The sequence below is a fragment of the Tamandua tetradactyla genome, chromosome 12 (genome assembly GCF_023851605.1).
Source record: "Tamandua tetradactyla isolate mTamTet1 chromosome 12, mTamTet1.pri, whole genome shotgun sequence".
Taxonomy (NCBI): domain Eukaryota; kingdom Metazoa; phylum Chordata; class Mammalia; order Pilosa; family Myrmecophagidae; genus Tamandua; species Tamandua tetradactyla.
Window position 1 is genome coordinate 76,102,994 of NC_135338.1, and position 21,600 is coordinate 76,124,593.

The 21,600-nt window shown below is 37.3% G+C and overlaps 1 protein-coding gene across 5 annotated transcripts in view; it reads right to left on the bottom strand.

The window, feature by feature from the left end:
- Window positions 1–21,600, bottom strand: part of GABRG3 (gamma-aminobutyric acid type A receptor subunit gamma3) — a 736,378-nt gene that overhangs the window by 441,706 nt on the left and 273,072 nt on the right. The gene's annotated exons all lie outside the window — the stretch shown is intronic.

Below are 21,600 nucleotides of genomic sequence, written 5' to 3' on the forward strand. Positions count from 1 at the left end.
GAAACAGAATAGGGAGCAGCACATTGCTCTGTGAGGGAAACTGAAGGGGAGATGGACTTTGGTATGGAGGAATGAAACAACGGTGACCGAGTTAGAAAATAAAATCTACATAGGACCACTAAAGGCAAGAACGGATTTAGTCTGATTGAAAGAAGACTGAAAACTACTTTTCCAGATATATGAAGAACTCTTCTACGTAGTTATTAGAAGGACAAATAAGTAGACGGGCATAAACATCACAGTAGAACCTCTCCTGTCTGGATTTTCCATTATTGACTACAGTTATGTAACAAATCGGGGAATGTTGTTACTTCTCTTTTAAAATATATGGCCATTTCTTTCATGGCAGGGTTGGAGTAGTATTTTCAAAGGACCTCTAGGAATGAGAATGAAAGTTAAGGATTTTCAGCATCAGATGATGTCTGGAAATATTACAGAAGATTTTATGGCTGAATACATTCCAGTTCAGGTCATTTTAGATTGTTGTTCTTGAAAGTGCAGTGTGGGAAACAACCAGTGGTGACAGCCAGAGAAATGGCCCAGCACAGAATGTCTGCTGGGGGAACTGATGGGCAGATACAAAATAGCAGGAGCAGGCAAAATGGAGAATTAGAGAAGAACTGAGGAGAAGTTTTATTAAACAATGCAGGCTCCAGAAATAATGAGAGGAGTGTAATTTAAAAGATCCATGTACATGTATGTATGCATATGTATTTATTTGCACATGGGTCCACACACAAAATGCAATCACCAAGCAAAAGAGACGTTTGTGGGCGGGCCGCGGTGGCTCAGCGGGCAAAGTGCTTGCCTGCTATGCCGGAGGACCTCGGTTCGATTCCCGGCCCCAGCCCATGTAACAAATACGGAGAAACAGAATACAATAAAACAAGAAAATGTTTAAAGATGTTTCCCTTTCTTCCTTCTATCCTTCCTTCCTTCTCTCTGTCTTTCCTTTAAAAAAAAAAAAAAAAAAAAAAAAAAAAAAAGAGGCGTTTGTAACACAGAATGTTATTCAACATCATCTTATATCAGGTCATACTTTTTGTTACAGTGCCTCATTTCAATATTTCTAAAGCCAGAAGAAATTTTCTTTCATACCAGATCTTTGCAAATTGCTGCTTAATAATCTCATGGTAATCAGGGTATTTGTCTAATTAGATCTATCATTATTTTAATTCAAGGCAAAAAATTATGCTAGATTAGGAATCCTAGTGTTAGAAGCTAGAATGCTAACTTAATTAGAACATATGCCTACATTTAATTTCACTTAAAGTCAGTTTTTTAAAAAAAATTGGAAAGCCTTGCTAGTTAGCTTCCTTAAAAATTTTTTTTACAGAATAGTTTTTTATTGAATTATCGTCTCTATACTTGTAACCAAATGATGCTCAGTCTGTGGAGAATGACAATTGCCTTATACTATATGTATCTGTTTACTTTGCACAGTGATTTCTATTTGGAAATGGACTTAATACCTATCTAGAAAGTGTTTTTGAATAAAAATATTAGATAACTCAGCTACATTCTTTTATTTATCCAAGTAATGTGTATACCACGTCATCTTGGAATTTAGTTTCCTAAATATATTTAGATGCACATCTTCATTTAAAAGGAAAGAGGGGGAGCAGCTGCAGTGCTTCAGATTCTTAGATATTCAAAGCCTATTTTGGTAACCTTGTGAAAATAGTTTTTGGGAAAATCTAAATTGTAGCTAAATGATTCCCAATCATTAAAAAAAACCATTAATATATTTACTAATAGATGGTTAACATCATTCATCAAGAGTTGATTAAGCACTAAGGTATTTTGTTATGTATCATTTCATTTAATGCACTCTGCACTGCAAAGTTACCTTCATGAGTGAGAAAGTCAGCCTTTCCATGCCCTGCCCTCCCCAGGGTCTGCCCAAGGCTGGGCAGGGCATCTCAGACTGTCCTTGCCATCACCCCCTCAAATACCTTTACTTATTCCTTCATATTCATGGGGACCAGGCTCTAGGTGGGGCATTTCATTCATTTTTATTCAAAATCCCAAAATGACCCTTGTTTGTAATCGTGGAAGGTGAGGCCAGGTGACTTGCCCAGGACTGGCTGCAGAGGACCAGTATATGGCTGAGAGAGCCCAGTCATGCCTCTCTTGCCCCCCTCCACCGCCAAGAGGGCCTGTCAGTCACATCTATTTTCAGGTCACTTACAACATAACAGAGGCAGTGATGTGATAAAGAGGATGTCTATGCCTCCACCATCTATCCAAGACACAGACTCTGCAGTTGGACTAAGCCTTGTCTCGCCATATGACCCAGATCCTGTCTCCACCAAAGGCCCATGCCCTACCTCCACTACTGGGTCCAAGTTCTGCCTTTGTGATCCATCTCTCCTTTTGAGATTTGTGCAGGACCATAGTCACATGGAAAAATGTTGTTTCCCAAAGGATTGGAGTCTTTCATGCTTTTCCATGTACTCTCTCTGCCTGGCATGGGCTACCTGGCCAGAATCTTTGTATTTCAGGATCCAGGTATGGCCTCACCTCCCCCATAACAGTCCATTATCTCCCCCCCCCACCTCCCAGTCCAGATGAAACCACAGCCTCCTTGATGGAGGCTGACCTCTGTCAGCATCCATGTTTTTCCCTCTACAGGACTCCACAGGACTGAAGATGAGAATACTGTGCTATCCATCACTCTTTCTGCAGGATCTAAGCTCCACGACTGATGGAATGTTTATGGAAGGCATTTACCCCTTCAAATTTTAAATAACTTCTCCCATGGAACCAGTAGCCCATGGAAGTTTTAAAACACACATGTGCACACACACACAAGTACACACTGCAGCTGAGATTTTTTTAAATAACAAAATAAATTTTATTTGAGAGAAAGATTAATAGAATATCACTTTCTTTCAATACGTTGAGGTTATAAAAAGGGAATTCTTTTCAAATGGCATCAGTTTTTAAAAAGGTAGCTTTTGATATGAAGTGGAAAAAATATCAAAGGGAGGAAAAAGGAAAGCCCTATTTGCTTTAACTTATATTATATTATATGGCATAATATATTCTATTTCTATGGGAAAGTTCTGTGGGGGATTCAGCTGGATAAGTTCTCAGATTCGCAGACGCTCCTCAAGGTATTGATTATAATAAATGCTCTCCAAGAAGAACTCCACTGTCTCCTAACCTCTTCCTTGCAGTGGATCCTCTCTGTCATCTTCCCATCCTTTGCCCATACCTTCTGATGACATGATGCCTGCTAGGTTGTAACTCACCTGTTAATACAGATGTGTTTCTGTATTAAAATCATGAGCTCAGAGACTGTTTCTCTTTCATCTTTATTTGCCATGGCCCAGTGGTTAACCTGGATACTATATGTCCTAAAAGTATTCCAAGGATAAATGATGCTAATGTTTCAAGTTTGCCTCTTAAATATCTTTACATCCACATGATCTTCATCTCTCAGCATATTGACAGTTATTCACAGAGATGATGTTTTTTATTTCCTCTGAATTTTTCCACAGTAGCCAGAAATCAGCCCTTGACAGAATCCATGCACACTCAATATTTCAGTCTCTCTCCTTTCCAGTTTGTCTACCTGTCTATCAATTTCAGAGTAAGCAAGACCAAAATAAATTAAACAAAAATAACACATAAATATCCTGCACTAGACCTGAGGCATCATGTGCCCAGCACTTTGTTTTCCTGGACAATTCTCCAGAATTAATTTTACGAAGGGGTTTTATCCCCATAATCATGAATACACATTAAATAATAAGGTAGAATGTATGCTCTGAAATCTACTTGAAAAATTCTAGAATAAGCATCCCAAAGATGCATATCAGATTTGGAATCTTTCTATTTGCTGACAAAACCATGATTTGCATCCTTTTGTTTTTCCTTAAAATGTTCTGCCCTGGTTTTTAAGAGGATAGCCTTTAAGCCTTACTAATACCAACTGGTGTTGAATCGGCATCAGTGATAGTGGCAATAAAGAGTTTGCCCACTCAGTGATAAGAAACATTCATCCTGTTTCTTACCAAATACATAATCTTCTAGTGATTATAAGAAGAGAGCTATATTATAAATATTCCTTATCACTAGTGGAAAACTATCTGGTAGGGATCTGAAAATATTTCTGAGAATTCATAGCAGAGAGCAAAAGTTGGGGCCCACAATAATTTATGTTAACTTTCACTACCCCATCTCCTTGGATTCATGCAGCCACAATGTCTCTTATTCCTTAATGGACATTGAGAAGAAATGGGAATATAGTCATCAATAAACTAAATGTCAATCTTAAGTGCCTCAATTCACTTACTTATTCAGTCTTTCAACTAATACTTGCAGTCCAACAAATATTTATGCTGTGCCTCTGAAACATATAAAATTAGATTGCTCATTTTTAATTATTGAACATAATCTGATAATCATCAACAAGTTACCCCAAATTAAGTATTTGTCAACCATACATTCTACTGTCAAGTATTTTTTTCTGTGGTCCTTAGAAAATGCTAGCCCAAACTGTAGTTGCTGCTAATCATGTCAAATGAAGACGTTGGCTCTCTGTTTCAACCTAATAGAAAATAATTTGAGCATTGGTTTGATGAATACATTGAGTTCTTGAAGTATTTTTGTCATGACTGGAAATTATTAGCAATAAAACCATTCACAGAAAATGAGATGTTGGCTCATTTTTTCAACCAAAATAATGTGAGTAAATTTTAATTTATATGTAAATGAGGGACAACTCAGGCAAGACCTAACTGGGTTGTCCCTAGTTAATTAATAATTTGGTTAGAGACAAACCATCCTAAGCACAAATTCTCAATAATTTAAAAGATTACTATTCTAAGCCCAAAGCAATTAAACTAGCGTTACAGTACAGCAGACACCTGGTTGCCTCCCATTGAATCCCTCTCCCCTCCTCCCTATGAGACAGCCCTGGGGTACAGATCAGGTTTAATGAACTATGTTTTCCAGTGTTCTTTACGGCTTGGTATAACCACGACTTTAAATTTTAGCTAAAAAGCCTGCATCTTTTTTAAGACTTGTGTGGTCCCTTCTCTCATGCTTCCTTAACTCCCGCTGCCTGAAATGCAGGTGTAATGATTGGTGCAGCAGAATCATTCACAGAGTGTCTAGAATGGGAAAGCAACACAGGACAGAACAGAGGTCCCCGGAAGAGAGGAGCCAAGGGTCCCTGGTGATGTTAAGAAGTTGCCCTATCAACTCCAAACTGTCTACCTCCAGACTCCCTGTAGGAGAGAGAAATAAACTTTTGTATGGTTAAGCCACTGATATGACGTCTGTTACTGGCCATCAAACTCAAGTCCTAACTGATGTCCTAACAGAACTGAAAAAATAAATGAATATTCTGTTTGCTAGTGATAATGTTGAACATTAAATCTCATTTTAACTCTTTTCAAAAATAGACCCACAACTTTCCAAATTCATGATACAATTCACTTTAAGGGAGGATACCTGGCTTGCCTTGATTCACTATGCTGGCAAAGACAGAAATTTGGTTTAACTTTAGAATATCTTAGCATCATGGTTACATGGATCTAAGATCAAATTTCACATAAAAGGAAACATTTACATGGGTGATGTGATTTGTTGATACAATATCCAAACATTCTTTAATGACAATACAATCCTAACCATTAACAAATAAATCCAGTGTGCATGTTAATTGAGAGGATGTGCTAAAAACCAGTCTTATCTGTTGTTCTATGAAAGGTAACATCCAGATTTGCAGAAATAAATGTATACCTCCTGTCAAATAGTCTCATTCCTTTACTCAAAATAAGGATGGAAATAGGGCCATAATTCCTAATTATTATTTACCATTTCTATAATGTTTCTGGGAAGTGTTACCAAATGTCTAAATGTGATCAATGAAAGTGGTAATGATATAGAAAAGGCAAAGGAGATGATGCCTTCACTAATTTTCACTCCTATTTTATAGATTAAGATTTCCCATTCACCTGTCCTCTATCCACTAACACAAAAGCCCCCCCAAGAAGTAACCTGGTGTTACCTCAGTTATCATATAATATAGTGTGAAATCTTGAATCCTGAAAACACTTTAAGTAGAGTTCATATTTTTCTCTTGGGCATATTAATCCAATCATTTTAATGTGCATTGAAACAACTATTTTCATCCCATTTTCTATAGATGCTGAAGATTTCTCAAGTTACCTAAAAGGTTCTCTGGGAATAATGGGAAGGAAGGTAGGGTTTCATCAGGATGTTTGAAAGGCTTAGTCTTGAACCAGCTCCAATAAGAATATCTTATCTTTGATCTATTCTCTGTATTGAGATTTCATACAAAATTTTATTTGACCAAAAGTTTCAGGACCTAAAACAAATAATCAAAAACAAACAAACTGGGCATTTAAAATGGTATAAAAATGACATCAAACTATGTTCAGTAAAACTTTGAAACTAACATTGCAAACTGTTGTTCTTTTTGTTTTTGTTTTTGTTTTGGCATGGGCAGGCTCCGGGAATCGAATCGGGGTCTCCAGCACAGCAGGCATGAGCTCTGCCGCTGAGCCACCAGTGCACTGCCTTGCAAATTGTTTTTATAATGATAATAGTAAATTTGCTGAAATCTCCATAAAAGTCATGTGCTGGTTTGTAGCTATTATGTACCCCAGAAAAACCATGCCCTTTGATCCTCATTCAATGTTGCTGGGTGGGATCTTTTTTTATTGTTTGCATGGAGATGTGACCCACCCTGTTGTAGGTGCTAATTTTTGATTAGATGGTTCCCATGGAGATGTGTCTCCCCTTATTCATGATGGAGATGCCTTCTAGAGTCCTTTAAGAGGGAACCATTATGGAAAAAGCTTTAAAGCCAAGAGAGCCACACAACCAGAGATCTTTGGAGATGTAGAAGGATAACATTCCTGGGGAATTTTTATTAAATGAGAAGCCAAGAGAGAGCTAGCAGTCACTGCCATGTGTCTTTCCAGCTGACGAAGATATTCTGGATCCATCAGCCTTTCTTGAATCAGGATATCTTTCCCTGACTGCCTTAGCTTGGACATTTCTATGGCCTTAGAACTATAAACTTGCAACTTAATAAATTCCCTTTTTAAAAGCCATTCCATTTCTGGTATACTGCATTCTGGCAGCTTACAAACTAAAACAAGTCATGTGTTTTATCTAAGAAAAAATTTGTAAAAATTCAAAAATCTCTCTGAAAATATCTATTAATGAAGCTTGGATTCAAATGAAATACATTTAATAAATGTTTTGCTGTTCTTTGTCAACACAATTTAGTCATAATTCCCATTTACTTTTTAGCAAATTAATTTATTTAGTTAATCCAGAGGGGGAGAATTTGCTTATCCATATGCAGATTTTATCTAATATATTGATTAATTGTGAAGAAACTTGCCCAAATCATATAACCAGCCATGGGTGAACTCCATTAACTGCAGAATTTGATGCTCCACCTGGTCAAGAAGCAGGTGTCCTACAGTCAGTGATGAGTATTTCCAGCATCCGACATGGCAGATTAGTTGCCTCATCAAGGGTTTTTAAGTGTCTGCTGTGTGCATTGCCTGTGCTCTCCTTAATGGTGGCTCTGCCTGCTGCATTTGCATCCTGCTTGCAAGATGATTAACTATGCTTACTTCATTTTAAAAATTTGTGGATTGATCTTGTATGTAACAAAATGCAGGAGCTCGAAAAAAAAAAATCAAAGAGGAAAATATAATCAAGATCTTAGTGGGTTTATATGGGCTGCTGTTTGGAAGCTTAAATTTCAGGAAATTAATTGAGAACTTGGTAGTACTCATTCATTAGGCATTTTTACAAAGGTTTCAAAACACGGTTACTAAAAGATTGACTTGAACATTGGCCACATACCTAATCACTATTACTATTATTATTGTTATAAGAAAATAGTAATTTGTTACAACACAATTAGCTGAAAGGTCAAGCATATAAATTTGTAATTCATAACGTTAGGATAGATACTTGCTGAGAACATTTGACATAATGGATTCTTATAGAATAGCAATTTATGTGAATTTCTGAAGATAACTAAGAAAACTTTTTATCTTCTAAAGCTACCTAAGAAAACTTTTTAGTTAACCTGTAGAAACCAATATATTTAAGCAGATGGAGGAAATTTTTCATCTTTTAGAGCTAAATGTGTTTTTAGATGACCTAGGCAAAACATAAATTTCTATCAATAAAATGCATGATTTCTGAATAATCTCATAAATGTTAACTAGATACTTATAATTAAAACAAGTGCCCTAAGTTCAATATTAGATAAAGAAATAGTTCAAATGGACTCATACTCCATTAGCACACCAAATTTTAATGCACCTTTCCATTTAAAAATATACAAATGTTTAAATATACAAAACCAGAAAATGTAAAAATGATTTTAAACTTTATAAAGTATCTTCATTAAAAAAGAGCTCATGCTCTTTTTGAAAGAATGAATATTTTAAAAATATTCTTCTAAACTCAGAATTTTGTTTTTTGTTTGTTTGACTATTGGGATACTGAAAAGAATAAAGCATTCAGAAACCTTTGAAGCAATTCCAACCACTCCACATTAACACATTTTAGTAGTGATATAGCCTCTTTGGATATTCAAATGATTAAATCAGAGAACTTTGTTTGGCTTTGCCATGGGAAACAAACTTTTAAGTGATTAAAAAAAAAATCCCCAACTTTTGGCAAATGTTAAGGAGAAAGGGAATATATGCAGAATTTAAAAAGTCCTAATTATTCAGTGTCAATTATGTGTCAATCATGGATCTTAGTGCTTTACTGTATGCCTTTATTTTTCCTCATATTATAGATTACAGAAGGAAGACCAAGAAAGGTCAAATAATTTAATATGATTCTTATCCAGATCTGAGTAACTTAGCTTCATGTCTTCCCATACTGTGTGTCACTGATATGAAGAAATAAGGGGGAAGATGAAATATGGCTTTTGAAAGTTCTCCTGCTCAGGCAGCGCAGTGCTAGGAGGAGGTTAAAGAACCGGTATACAGACAGAAGCCTTGCACTTACAGGCTAATGGGTCCCTAAAGATCCATTGCTTAGAGAACATTGTCTCTCTCCCAACCTTTTCTTTATGAAAAATAAATTCTGTAATACTGATGTCTCATTTATCATATTTTTAATAAGGAATGAAAACAAAAGCAAAAAGAATTGAGCAAATCCATCCTCATTGCTGACTACTTCACTTGGAGTCTAGGGATAATTTTATTATGTGAGGAACAGCACAAAGGATGAAGTAGTTTATCTTCCAAATATCTAATCAATAAAGGGTCTGGAAAAGGTCTTCTCCCTATCCTCTCCTTCCTCCAAGATATGATAACAATGTTTCAGTATTCAACAATACTGTGCAGTGTCAAAGCACAATAGCTGCAAATACAATAACTCAATACACACAAATGCATACAATTTACTGAAACCTCACAAATTAGGTACTATTGCTATCCTTACTTCATAAACAAGGAATTCATGTGCCTGGTGGAAAAATAAGTTGACTGGGCCATAGTCTATCAAGTGCCAATAATAATGGTACAAGCTTGGTTGAGAAAGAAGGGGTCCCTTGTTCCCAGACATTCCACCAAAGCTTTATATTGTGGACTCAATAGGCATAAAATAAGTGTCCATAAGTCAAGCTAATTGAAAACCATACATTTCTTTTTTTTTTTTTTTCAACATGGGCAGGCACCAGGAATCGAACCCGGGTCCTCTGGCATGGCAAGCAAGCATTCTTGCCTGCTGAGCCACCATGGCTCGCCCCATACTTTTCTTTTTAAAATTCTATTAAATATATTTTCTGTATTTTTTTCCATGATGCAATTTGATTCTTGTACCCCCACCATTTTTGCTAACCTATTCTTGTTTATCTCATTGGCGCTCTTTTCTTTGTACTTCAGGTGCCTGCAGGACTGTTGATTCTGCATAATGTCAGATGCTCTGACAGCCTCAGGGATGGACATATTTAATGGTCTTAGAAAGACATTACTACTGATTTTCCAGATGTCTTAGTTTATAAGATTTCAGAAACCATAATAATATAAAGTTAAGTAAAATAAAATGGCTGCTGGCATTGGGCAATGCTGAGAGAATATCTTTTTCTGAGAAGGACCTCCTTCAAAGACAAAAGCAATAGGCCAGCAGGGGTTATCCAAGAAAATGGAACATATTCTAAACCATTACTGATAAACAACATCTTGTGATAAAACTAGTTTCAGTCCAGCAATAATCATACCATACTAATCAATATATATTACTCCCCACTTTATAAGAACCCCTTATGGAAAATAGAAACTTGGAGTTAGCCAACCTGGACATTTCCTCCCTTGCTTGCTTGTTCTGCCCTATATGAGCTTCCCCTTTCCATCCCCTTGGTGGAGCTCCCTTCTACTTTCTCAATAGGATGATGCCAGCTGTGGGAGACTAAATTGCACAAAAAAATAATTATCCATATTTATGTATCTGACGTCTTTAAATCCCTTTTAGTTTTGCATCTTCACTCATACTTATATCTTGAAACTTTCCTAGTCTTTCAATATTGGATTTACATAACACATTGCTTAATCCCTCTGCTAGAGAAGTGATAAATATATTTGAAGGAGGTGCTCATCTCTCACAGCCTACCTATACTTCACTTCTCCTCGAATTTCCTCATATACATACAGTTTATGGAGTAAATTTGAAAAGAAAGAATGACTCTGAGTTTGCACCAAAGAACTCGATTCTGCTCTTACAATCCTTTTATCTCCTCTGTCTGGGTATGATGACATCAACTGTCTATGTATGATCACATCAACTCTGGGGACTGACCTCACTCATACAGCTGTCTGAGAACATCAGAGTCCCCATAAAAATTTGCAAGTTTTCTATTGAGATGCTTACATGCACACTAGACAAGATATCTGACTACACCATGAATTGATATAAAGGTGCTACAGCACTCTTCTTCAGCTAATTGAACCTTCATGATCTTCTTGAGCCAAAAGGGTTGGATTCATTTGAATGCTGCTATTTTACATGCCGTTTTGTAATGGGAAATTATCAGTATTATCCCTGCTTCTATTTACTTCACATTTATTTCATAAATTCAATTTCATTTGAGGTGCATCATTAACTTAAATGGATTATGCCATTTTATAACTCCTTTTAATATCCTAGAAAGATAATTCAATTCAGCAACTATCCCATCTAATTGTATTTGTTGAGTACCTTCCACATGCTTATTCATTACAAGTTGTGCTAGAAATGGTTAGATAAACAGCACAAATACTTGATTCAATATCGTTTCCCACTGAGCTTAAACTTTTAATAGGAAGACATGATAGAAAAACTAGTGAGAACAGATGCCCCTTTAGTGCACCATTCATTAAATCACTAGTAAAGGGAAAAGGTGTAGGGAAGCCAAAGCACACCCCTCAATAGCAAAACAGGTTGGAGGTTAATTGCCAGGATCTTCAGGTCCCAGCAGGCACCAATACCTATAGATTAAAGTATCAGAGACTGCAGGCATTAACTCCTAAGTCATTTCATCTAACTTCTTTCATAAAGGTTATAATTATATTATGAAATTTAGGGTTACTGGAGGAAAGACTTTATACCTTTCTTGTCACTATTTCAATTCAAACACATCAAATGAACTGACTGATTGTCACCAACAGAAGGGAGTGAGCAGGTCATTGGGGCACAATGATTTTATTAATTTGCATGTAATATAGTTGGAACTCTCCCAAATAGCTTACCAACTTGTAAGAGGCAAGAAAGTCTACAATTATCATCCCAAATCAGAGTTAAGTCCTGGGTGCAGGGGCTTCCTTGTAATGTGTGGCCTGGTAAGTGAGAGTGGACAAATTAAGTTATTGAATTAATGTCTTAGTAAAAAATAAAAGTTAAAAATTAAAACCTATCAACCTACAGTATTTAAATCTTTGCAATTCAGTGATATGACTGTGTTGCTAGCCAAAAGCAGCAGCAAGTAAAATTCCAGGCTGATTTTCCACCTATTATAATACAAACACTTAGTCACTTAGCTCACCAATCCTTTAAATTTCTCCTACTCACAATGGCATTTGCCCCCTTGCCTCGCATCAACCATTTGCTTGTAAATAGAAGTAATTTGCCAAAAGATAGAACCCTAATTCCTGACCTCTGGGCCCCTTTTGAAAAGAAAGCACAGCTCCAAGACATTATGGAGGAGCAACGGAAGAGAAGAAAGCAGATTAACTGCTCTTAAATTAATCTTAATTGTTTGCTGCTAAACATCCTGTTTTCTTTCCAAATCAAGAGTAGTGGATAGCTGTGTTATTAGCAAGTATGAGAATGCTCCTGATGTTATCTGAAATTCTTTCTTCAAGAAATGACAGATAACATGACCAGAATATAAATCTCTCCCCACGTCTAAATGAGCACACTGAAATTCACATAAAATGGGACCACCTTTCCAATATTATTCCCCTTGGAGACCATTTGCTAGACTGCAGACTACTTCAAAAGTCAAATACTCAGTAATTGGGGAGGAGAAAGGAAAGGGAAGTGGAGAATGGGGGGATAAAAAGAGGATGGGAAAAGTGTTAGAGAATCTCCAATCTTATATGAATGTTTCACTTTAAACATTAGCTTGTTAGGACTGCATAGCAGCAATTTTTTGAGCAGTCATTCTAAATATCACCAAATACCAACACTGTCCAAGGCACACCATCCTCACTACTAAATAAGATGCCTCCTCCTTCCACCCTGCAAAACAGACCAGTTCAGCTTGCCTCTTCCAAATTCACTGACTATTCTGTGGGATGGTACAAGGGTCACAAACCCCACAGCAGAAATTTCACTTAAACTTTGATAACTGTGTTCCAAGTATATTCCATAATGGGAGTAATTCTGAAAATTGTATGAGCAGGCCACTATTGTGAACTTCTGTAACTAAGAAATCAGGATTTAAGGGATGGCTTTGATTACTGAATTATCATATAGATATTTCTTTTTTGCTTTCTGGTATATTAGAGTAGACAGAGGGATATTCCTGAAATTAAATTGTAATCCAGCTGCCCTAATCTCTGATAATGACTGTATAAACCTTATCTTCTGCCCCTGTGATTGTGCAAACCTGTGACTAACCTTCGTTTGTACCCAGTTATCCAGTTTTTGAACTTCAGAGTCTTGTAAATCATAATGAAAGGTCTTGGATCAGTCCAGAACTAACCTACCCTAAGGCCAAAGAAATCTTAATAATTGAGACTATATCTGTATTAGTGAAGGTTTTCCATAGAATCATAACCAACAGGAGAGATCTGTAAGTAAGATATTTATTAAGGTGTCTCAGGCAACCATGGGAAAAGAGAAGTATAAAATACATAGGGCAGACTGTGAAGCTGGCAGCTCTGATAAAGGGTCTGGACAAACTCCACAGGAAGGACTCGCTGGCTGAAGAAACAGTGAAAAAGTTTTCCTTCTTCTTTAAAAGCTTCAACAGATTGGATTATCTCATTCGTGGGAGGCATGCCTTAATTGATCATGGATATGATCACATATTGCTGCAATCAACTGACTGATGATTTAATACAACAGCCTTAACAGGTCAGTGCTTGCCTGACCAGACAATTGGTCATTATCACTTGACCAAGATGACACCAGAAACTAACTATCACAGGATCTAACCAAAATGGACCCACCTGACATGTGCAGTAGTTTAGACTATAACCTACAAGTCACCTATACCTCAATCTGCCATTTTCTTACACACGTTCTGTAATTAAGCATGCACTCAATCTGAGCAAGCTCTGCAATTAGATCACCTCTAATCGTATCATGTGGGACCATTGTGCTAAACCTTGCCCATCTTTTCTCTAATAAAACTATCAGAATTACTGCAGTTCAGGGAGAGAGATTTTGGGCCAACAGGCTATCTGATCTCCTACTATGCACCTAGTAATAAACTCCTTCTCTCTTTGAACCCCGTGTCTCAAGAATTGGTTATTGAGCATATAGGGCCAAAAGCCTTTGTCTGGCAACACCCTTTCATTGCCTTTTGACAATGCTGAATATTATCTGAACCCTATCTGAACAAATTTTAAGAAATCACCCACCCATTATGTTACTGACCAACATGGCCTGAATTTCTCCTCAGCTCTCACTAAACTTCAGACAGACTTCGCCTTGTCCCTAGACCCCTGGCTTCCATCACCTTGGCCTTTACAGAATCCGAATAGAACACGTTCGACCTGGCCTCACCAGTAAATGTGTGTAATTGAAATACTCCATTGCTTGACTTCTCCTTCTACTACTCTTCTGCTACCTCATTACAGTTCTTACAAACTTTCCTGTCCTCCTCTTCCCGGGAGTTGAGACCTTTCACCCTTTCCCCTGTTGTGATAGTGTGCTGGTTTAAAAGGATGTATGGACCCTAAAAAAGCCATGTTTTAATCAAAATCCCATTTTGTAAAGGCAGAATAATACCTATTCAATATTGTATGTTTGAAACTGTGATCAGATCATCTCCCTGGAGATATGATTTAATCAAGAGTGGTTGTTAAACTGGATTAGGTGACGACATGTCTCCGTGCATTTGGCTGGGTCTTGATAAATTTCTGGAGTCCTATAAAAGAGGAAACATTTTGGAGAATGAAGGAAATTCGGAGAGAGGAGAGAATGCTGCAATGCCATGAAGCAGAGAGTCCATCAGCCAGTGCTTTGGACATGAAGAAGAAAAAATGCCTCCTGGGGAGCTTCATGAAACAGGAAGCCAGGAGAGAAAAATAGCAGATGATGCTGTGCTCGCCATGTGCCCTTTCAGCCAAGGGAGAAACCATGGCTGTGTTCACTATGTGCCTTCTTGGATGAGAGAGAAACCCTGAACTTCATCAGCCTTCTTGAACCAAGGCATCTTTCCCTGGATGCCTTTGATTGGACATTTCTATAGACTCATTTTAACTGGGACATTTTCTCTGCCTTAGAACTGTACACTAGCAACTCATTAAATTCCTCTTTTTAAAAGCCATTTCGTTTCTGGTATATTTCCTTCTGGCAGCTAGCAAACTAGAACAGATAGCCTGTGGTCTTTCTATATTAAAATAGCCTTCTGGTCTCCCTCTATTATAATACCCTTCTAGTCTCTCTCCTCCCTCATGCATATAGCTTCGAGTAGTCATCCTTGCCTATTTATCATTTTTGGTGCATTTTTTTTTTTGACAATTTCCTGGAATTCTGTCTTCCAATTTGCACATAATTTACCTTAAAGGACCATCCACTTCTACTTCCTGCATCCTGTGCTGCTTCTTTCTCATTTCTAAATCTTTAATACAAATTCTTCAAAGAATCTATGGACTCCTTGGTAGAAATAACACAAATACAAGATTAATGTGGTAAAGATCAAGGCAGTTAGTTTTCTGGGTCACAGTGAGAAGAGAGGGCATGCCAGGGTCTACACAGGAAACTAGAGAAGAGAAAAGTCTTGAAGGATAGGATGCCATCCCTCATAGGGCCTTCCCAGCACATGTGTGAGAGTTTTCCTATAGTCTGCAGTATCCCAGCCTTGGCAGCTCTTATGATCTATCTCTTGGATTATAGACTAGGACTTTATTTTCTGAAAAGAAATGTCAACTCTATCTTATCCCCCATTGCTCCTTTTTGATGTCTTGAAGATACCTCGTTTGTCTCCAAGTTACTGGGTATGCATGCAGGTTCCTGGTTATATATCTGAAGCTGGCATTTAATTGTCATGGAACTTAGAGATGCCCCCAAACCACAGGAGCTGGTGGCCAGGCATGGGGCTCAGAAGAGGAGGCTTTACCAAGGACCTCACACTCCAGCTAATCATGTGTGTTGATTCACTTAAGCCCTGGAGCACTGTTGTGTGCTGTCGTTGTGGAGACTGCTGGAGAAGGCCCTGACCTGACCCCAGTCTTGCCTCTGACCCCGTTAGCTTCTGTCCTGGTCCAAAAGGAAGCACTTCTCTGCATCACTGATGCCTCATCTGCACAGTGCCAGTGTAGTTACATTCTATGTGTGGTTTCCAAGGTTGATTATCATTTCCCATCATCCAGGGGCTGGAATTTGGGAGCCAGATGGGATGGGGTAGAATGAGGGATTTGAAGAGGGTTCTGGGCCTCTTCATCCCTGCTTTCAAGTTTTATATTGTGATTTTCAGCTGCAGATTCCATTTAAGAACAAAGAACCTAAAAGTATTAAAAATCCTTGCATTGGTGATTGCAAAACTGATGGATCATTAGAATCACCTGTAGTATGAATTTATACTTCTAGCTTTTGTTTTTATGCTTAAAATTTTCAATTTAAAGAGTGATATATGTTGTGACATAAAATAATACAAATACAAAACAAGAACGCTGATCATTCCCCCTGCAATCTACTCCAGCTCCCCAAGGCTCCAAGGACTAATAGTCTGTGCTGTCTCCCCTGGGCTCTCATTCTGCCTCCCATGTTATCGTGTGAACCTTGCCAGCTTTGTTGTTGTTGTTTTAATGGACTCTATTTTATACATTATTCTAGAATTTGCTTTTTGTCAGCTTTTAAATTATGAAATACAACAAATGCTCAAAAGAATGCCTAAAATACTTTGAGTGACGCATCTCATGTTAATGCAAACCCTTTTTCAACTGCCCCCCAGGTTAAGAAGTGAGCATATCTTGAAAGACTCACCACCTCTCTATGCATCTCTAAATGACAAAGTTTAATTTTGCATGATTATCTTGGTAATTCCCTTATTGCTTATGATGTCAAGTGTCTTTCAAATGTTCATTGACCATTTGGATTTTTCTATTGTGAAATACATTGCTTACCTTTGTATTGGGTTGTCTGCCTTTTTTCTAACTGTTTATAATAATTCTATATTTACTCTTGACATGAGTCCTCTTCTGAAATGTTTGCCTTGTAAAATAAGGGTTCTTCATTTTAATCCGTCTAAATTTAGTAATCATTTGTTTTAAATTTCTTGCTTTCTGTGTCTTGTCTGAGGGCTCCTGCCCAAGAATTCCTTTAGTTGGTTAACTACTCTATTTTATTATGAAAGCGTTTTCATTTGTTTTTCATATTTAGGTCTTTTCTCATTAAGTTTACCTTATTTGGCATGAAGTAGGGCTTAATTCCATTATATATAAAACAATTGCCCAGTAAAATTTAACACTGAAACTAAACCTTTGCATATATCTAGGGTATATATGCATAGAACTGTTTCAGTTTCTTTCATCCATATACATGTTTCCAGCACCAGTTCTACACTAGCATAATCACAAAAGCTTGAAAACAAGTCTTGATAAATGATAGGACAAGGTTACACAATGCCTTTTTTCCCCAGTTGTTTCATAATTCTTGGCCTATGTGACTCCATATTAGAGTCATATGTTTTCTTAAAATATAAACAAACTTGTTGATACTTTCTTAAGACTGCATTGTATCTACTGAAATTCAAACATGTAGATAACTGACACCTACAAAATGCTGAGCCTATTAATTCATGAAAGCATTATATTTCCTCACTTACTTAGGTCTTCTTTAATATTGCAATATGACGTCATAATTTTGAATTTAAATCTTTGTTACATCTTCTTTAGATTTATTCCCAAGTATTTTGCAGCTTTATTCTGATTGTAAATGGTGTCTTTTGTAAAATTGCATTTTCTACGTTTTATTGATACATAGAATAAATTAGACATTCATTAATTTAGTTTTAAACAGCAAATTGAGCTGTTTGGTTTAATCTACAAGACATTAACAGATCAAAAGAAAGTAATTTTGTGATCATAGCAATAGGTGGGGAAAATTCATTATAAAATTTCTTAGCAAAGAATATGAAGGATCTTCTTTAACCTAACAACAAGTATACGAAAAAAATTATAGTTAAAAAATCCTAATTAATAATAAAACACTGAAAGCTTTTTGTTTTGAGATGAGAAGCAAGCAGGGCAGTCTGCTAACACTAATCCTACATATAACACTAGATGCCTCCATCAGAGCATTTAGGCCAGAAAGAGAATTGCAGGCTACAAGAGTTGGAATGGTGGAAATGAAGTCTTTTCAGATTATAAGATATTGTATAGTAAAAATCCAAACTAATTTACACATTACTTGGCTTGTTACTCTATAAATACACAACCAATCTATGAACTTTTTTCATTCAGATTTTTAAAACTGTATTGAATCTGATTCAGAGTTTATAGAAATACTTTCTTTTTCATTCGAGTAACACTCAAGTGTTGTGAAGATTGTCATCAATTAGAGGAATCAATAATTGGTGTGAAATGTTTTCAGTCTTGTAGGTAATAGATAAATGCTGTCATTTCAATTAATTGTAAAATGTATTATGCCATCAAAAGTGTTTCTGTCATGTATTATACAAAAAAAAAAACCCTTAAAGTATGGTGCCTTAAATCAACAAAAGGCCTTTGCTTTCCTGATGCCATAGGTTGAATGGCAGGTGCTGCCACTCATGCCTGGGCTCACTCCTGAACCTGCATTCAGCTGAGGGTTTTAGTGCCTTGGAGGCTGGGCATTCCTCTCTGTCTGATCTTCATTTTTCAAGAAGCTTCGCCTGAGTTCTTCCCATGGTAGCAGCGTTCTAAAGGGGTAAGCTCCCATGCAGGAGTTTTATCATGTACCTGCCTCGGTCAGGTTTGCAGATGCCCCACTGGCCAAAGCAATCACATGGCAAGTCCAGAATTAATGCACAATGGACTACAGAAGGTCATGGATATCAGAAGGTGTGATACTAAGTAAATAAACAAAGAACATCCAAATGAAAACAAGCAAAGGCTATTTGTTGCTATTTATTTATTGATATTGCAAAGGAGTCAGCCAACATCATGTGCATTTGGCAGAGAATCAGAGGCAAGCAGGAGTGGGAAAACATTATAGCAAGAAAAAGAAGATTTCAGGAATACTCTGATTGGAGGCTGTTGGCATAGGAAAGCTGGAGGCAGAATAATTAGAAGTGAAGCATCCTATGTGATGGGTTAAGGGAGTGTACTGGTTTGAAACTGTTTTGTAACTCAGAAAAGCCATGCTCTTCAATCCTAATTCAATATTGTTAGGTGGGATCTTTTCGATAAAACTGTTTCCATGGAGATGTGACCCATGCAAAATTGGGTGGGTCTTCTTTCTTGGTCAGATGTTTTCCATGGAGATGTGTCTCCATCCATTCAAGGTGGGTCGCTTACTAGAGTCCTTTGGAGGGGAACCATTTTGGAAAAAGGTTGAGAACTGACACAGACAGAGACCTTTGGAGATGCAGAAAGTGCCCCCGAGGAAGTTGTTTTAAAACCAGAATTCAAAGGACCAGCAGCTAGCCAGCCAGTCACATGCCTTCCTAGCTGGCAAAGGTGCTCTGGACTCATTAGCCTTTTTTGAAAACAAGGTATCTGTTCTAGTTTCCAAGCTGCCAGAATGCAATATACCAGGAATGGGATGGCTTTTAAAAGGGGGAACTTACTAGTTGCTTAAGTTTCTAAGCCTGTGAAAATGTCCAAATGGAAGCAAGGCTCTAGAAATGTCCAATCGATGGCATACAGGGAAAGATACCTTGATACTAGAAGGTCTATGATGTTCACAATTTCTCCCCTAACTGGAAAGGCACATCTGCTAGCTTTCTCTCCAGGCTTCTTGTTTCATGAAGCTCCCGTGAGGGCATTTTCCTTTTTCATGTCCAAATGTCTCTGGCTGCATGGGCTCCATAGCTTTTCCCAAAATGGTTCCCTCTTAAAGGGCTCCAGTAAGCAGCCCGTCCTTGAATGGGTGGAGATACATCTTCATGGAACCCATCTAATCAAAAGTTACCACCCACAATAGGATGGGTTGTGTCTCCATGGAAACAATCAAAAAGCTCCCACCTAGCAATACTGAATGAGGATGAAAGGACTTGGCTTTTCTGTGGTATACAACAGATTCAAACTGGCACATATCTTTCCCTGGATGCCTTAGTTTGGATATTTGTATGGCTTAGAACTGTAAACTTGTAATTTAATAATTCCCTTTATAAAAGCCAACCCATTTCTAGTATATTGCATTTATGGCAGCACAAACAAACAAATACAGGGAGCATATTTGACTTTCTTTTGTTGGTCTTAAGTTGGGAGTAGAGGCAAAAATTTAGGGAATCTGTCAGTTATTAGGCAAGTCCTGGCTATTTTGGGCTGATGGTTACAAGGATTATGGCTTAGCTTCCTGGGCTATTTGCTGTAGCCAGCTTCCTGGACTGATTTTTACGGTGGTAGGCTGGAGCTTCCTGGTTTGGTTAATGATGATAGTGGGTCATACTTTGCTGGTCATTTCCTATTTGTATATTCAGTCTCTCAAGTCCCCTGGGGCCACTAATGTAACAGTTAGCCACAACAAACAATACAAAGCACTGTATAAAGCAGAGTGCGTGTTCTAAATTGCTTTCTATCAGAAACTAACAAGAGAGTACTGGCATTACCTGCAGTAATAAAAATGAGAGGTGCCTCCATTTGCAAACAGAAGTTCTGGATTTATGCCAGCCTGGTCAGACCTACTGCCCTGGATGGATTTATCAAGTGATTTGAGCTAAAGTGTTTTATGTCTCAGAACTCTCCTTTCATCATCTTCTGATTTAAAACCTATACTGTCTGCTTTGCAGAAATGGAGACATCTAAAGGCAAGTATAAAGTACCATGCCAATATTAATTGCATTTCATATAAAAACAAAGTTAAGGAAAACATCATTACAAATACTTTCAAGACTTGTATTTATAGCTTTTACAATGAAAAATTTCCAAGCAACTTCTAAAGGTTGCTTATGACTGTATTTGACTTTATTACCTCATTACCCCTGGCAAAGGGTATTTCAACATATTATAGAACAATGGAAGGGAAATTGCAGGCTACAGGCTATTTGTGGAGTGGGCATGACTGAATTCCAGGCAGAGGTGGATTTTACCACAAGACTAGTGAGGTTTAAGCTTTGGGTCCATCACTTCGTCCAACCACTGCCTAGGCCCTGGAGAAATCCTTGCAATGTATACACAATGTGTGCAGAAGTTTTATAGAATATGCCTTATTTTTTGAGAGTGTATGGGCAAATTTTATAAATTTCATGCCCTAACAAAACCTAGATCCCACCCTAATTCTAGAATATGATTTCACAGTCCAAGGAAAGTTGAAAGTTATTCACAACAAATGTGGCATAGTAGGAGAAAAATGCCAGAAGGGGTCACAACACTTTCCAACTAATCCAGAGATATTATGCCAATAGAGAATGTGAGGTGTAGGAATTACTTGTAGGGATTTTTTTTTTTCCAAAAGTATATATTATCAGTATCAAATACTATTTCTATGTACTAGGTAATAAGACTCAATCTCTCTGTTCCCTACCTGAGTTTGTATCTTAATCTGAACTTACTTAGAGCTGATAAATATTTCCACTCCATCTTGTTCTTTTGGCACATACAGTTAGTTCATTTCCTCTGTCCACGTAAGAAAGATAAATCGTTTTATGAAAATCCAGCCCATGAAGTCAAAAGCCCCACCCACTCCTCAACCTTTCCACATGCCAGTTTTAAGAAACAAGTCTAAGTTGAAATATTTATAAAGATAAGTACATAATCTCACAAATATAGTGAGTCATGT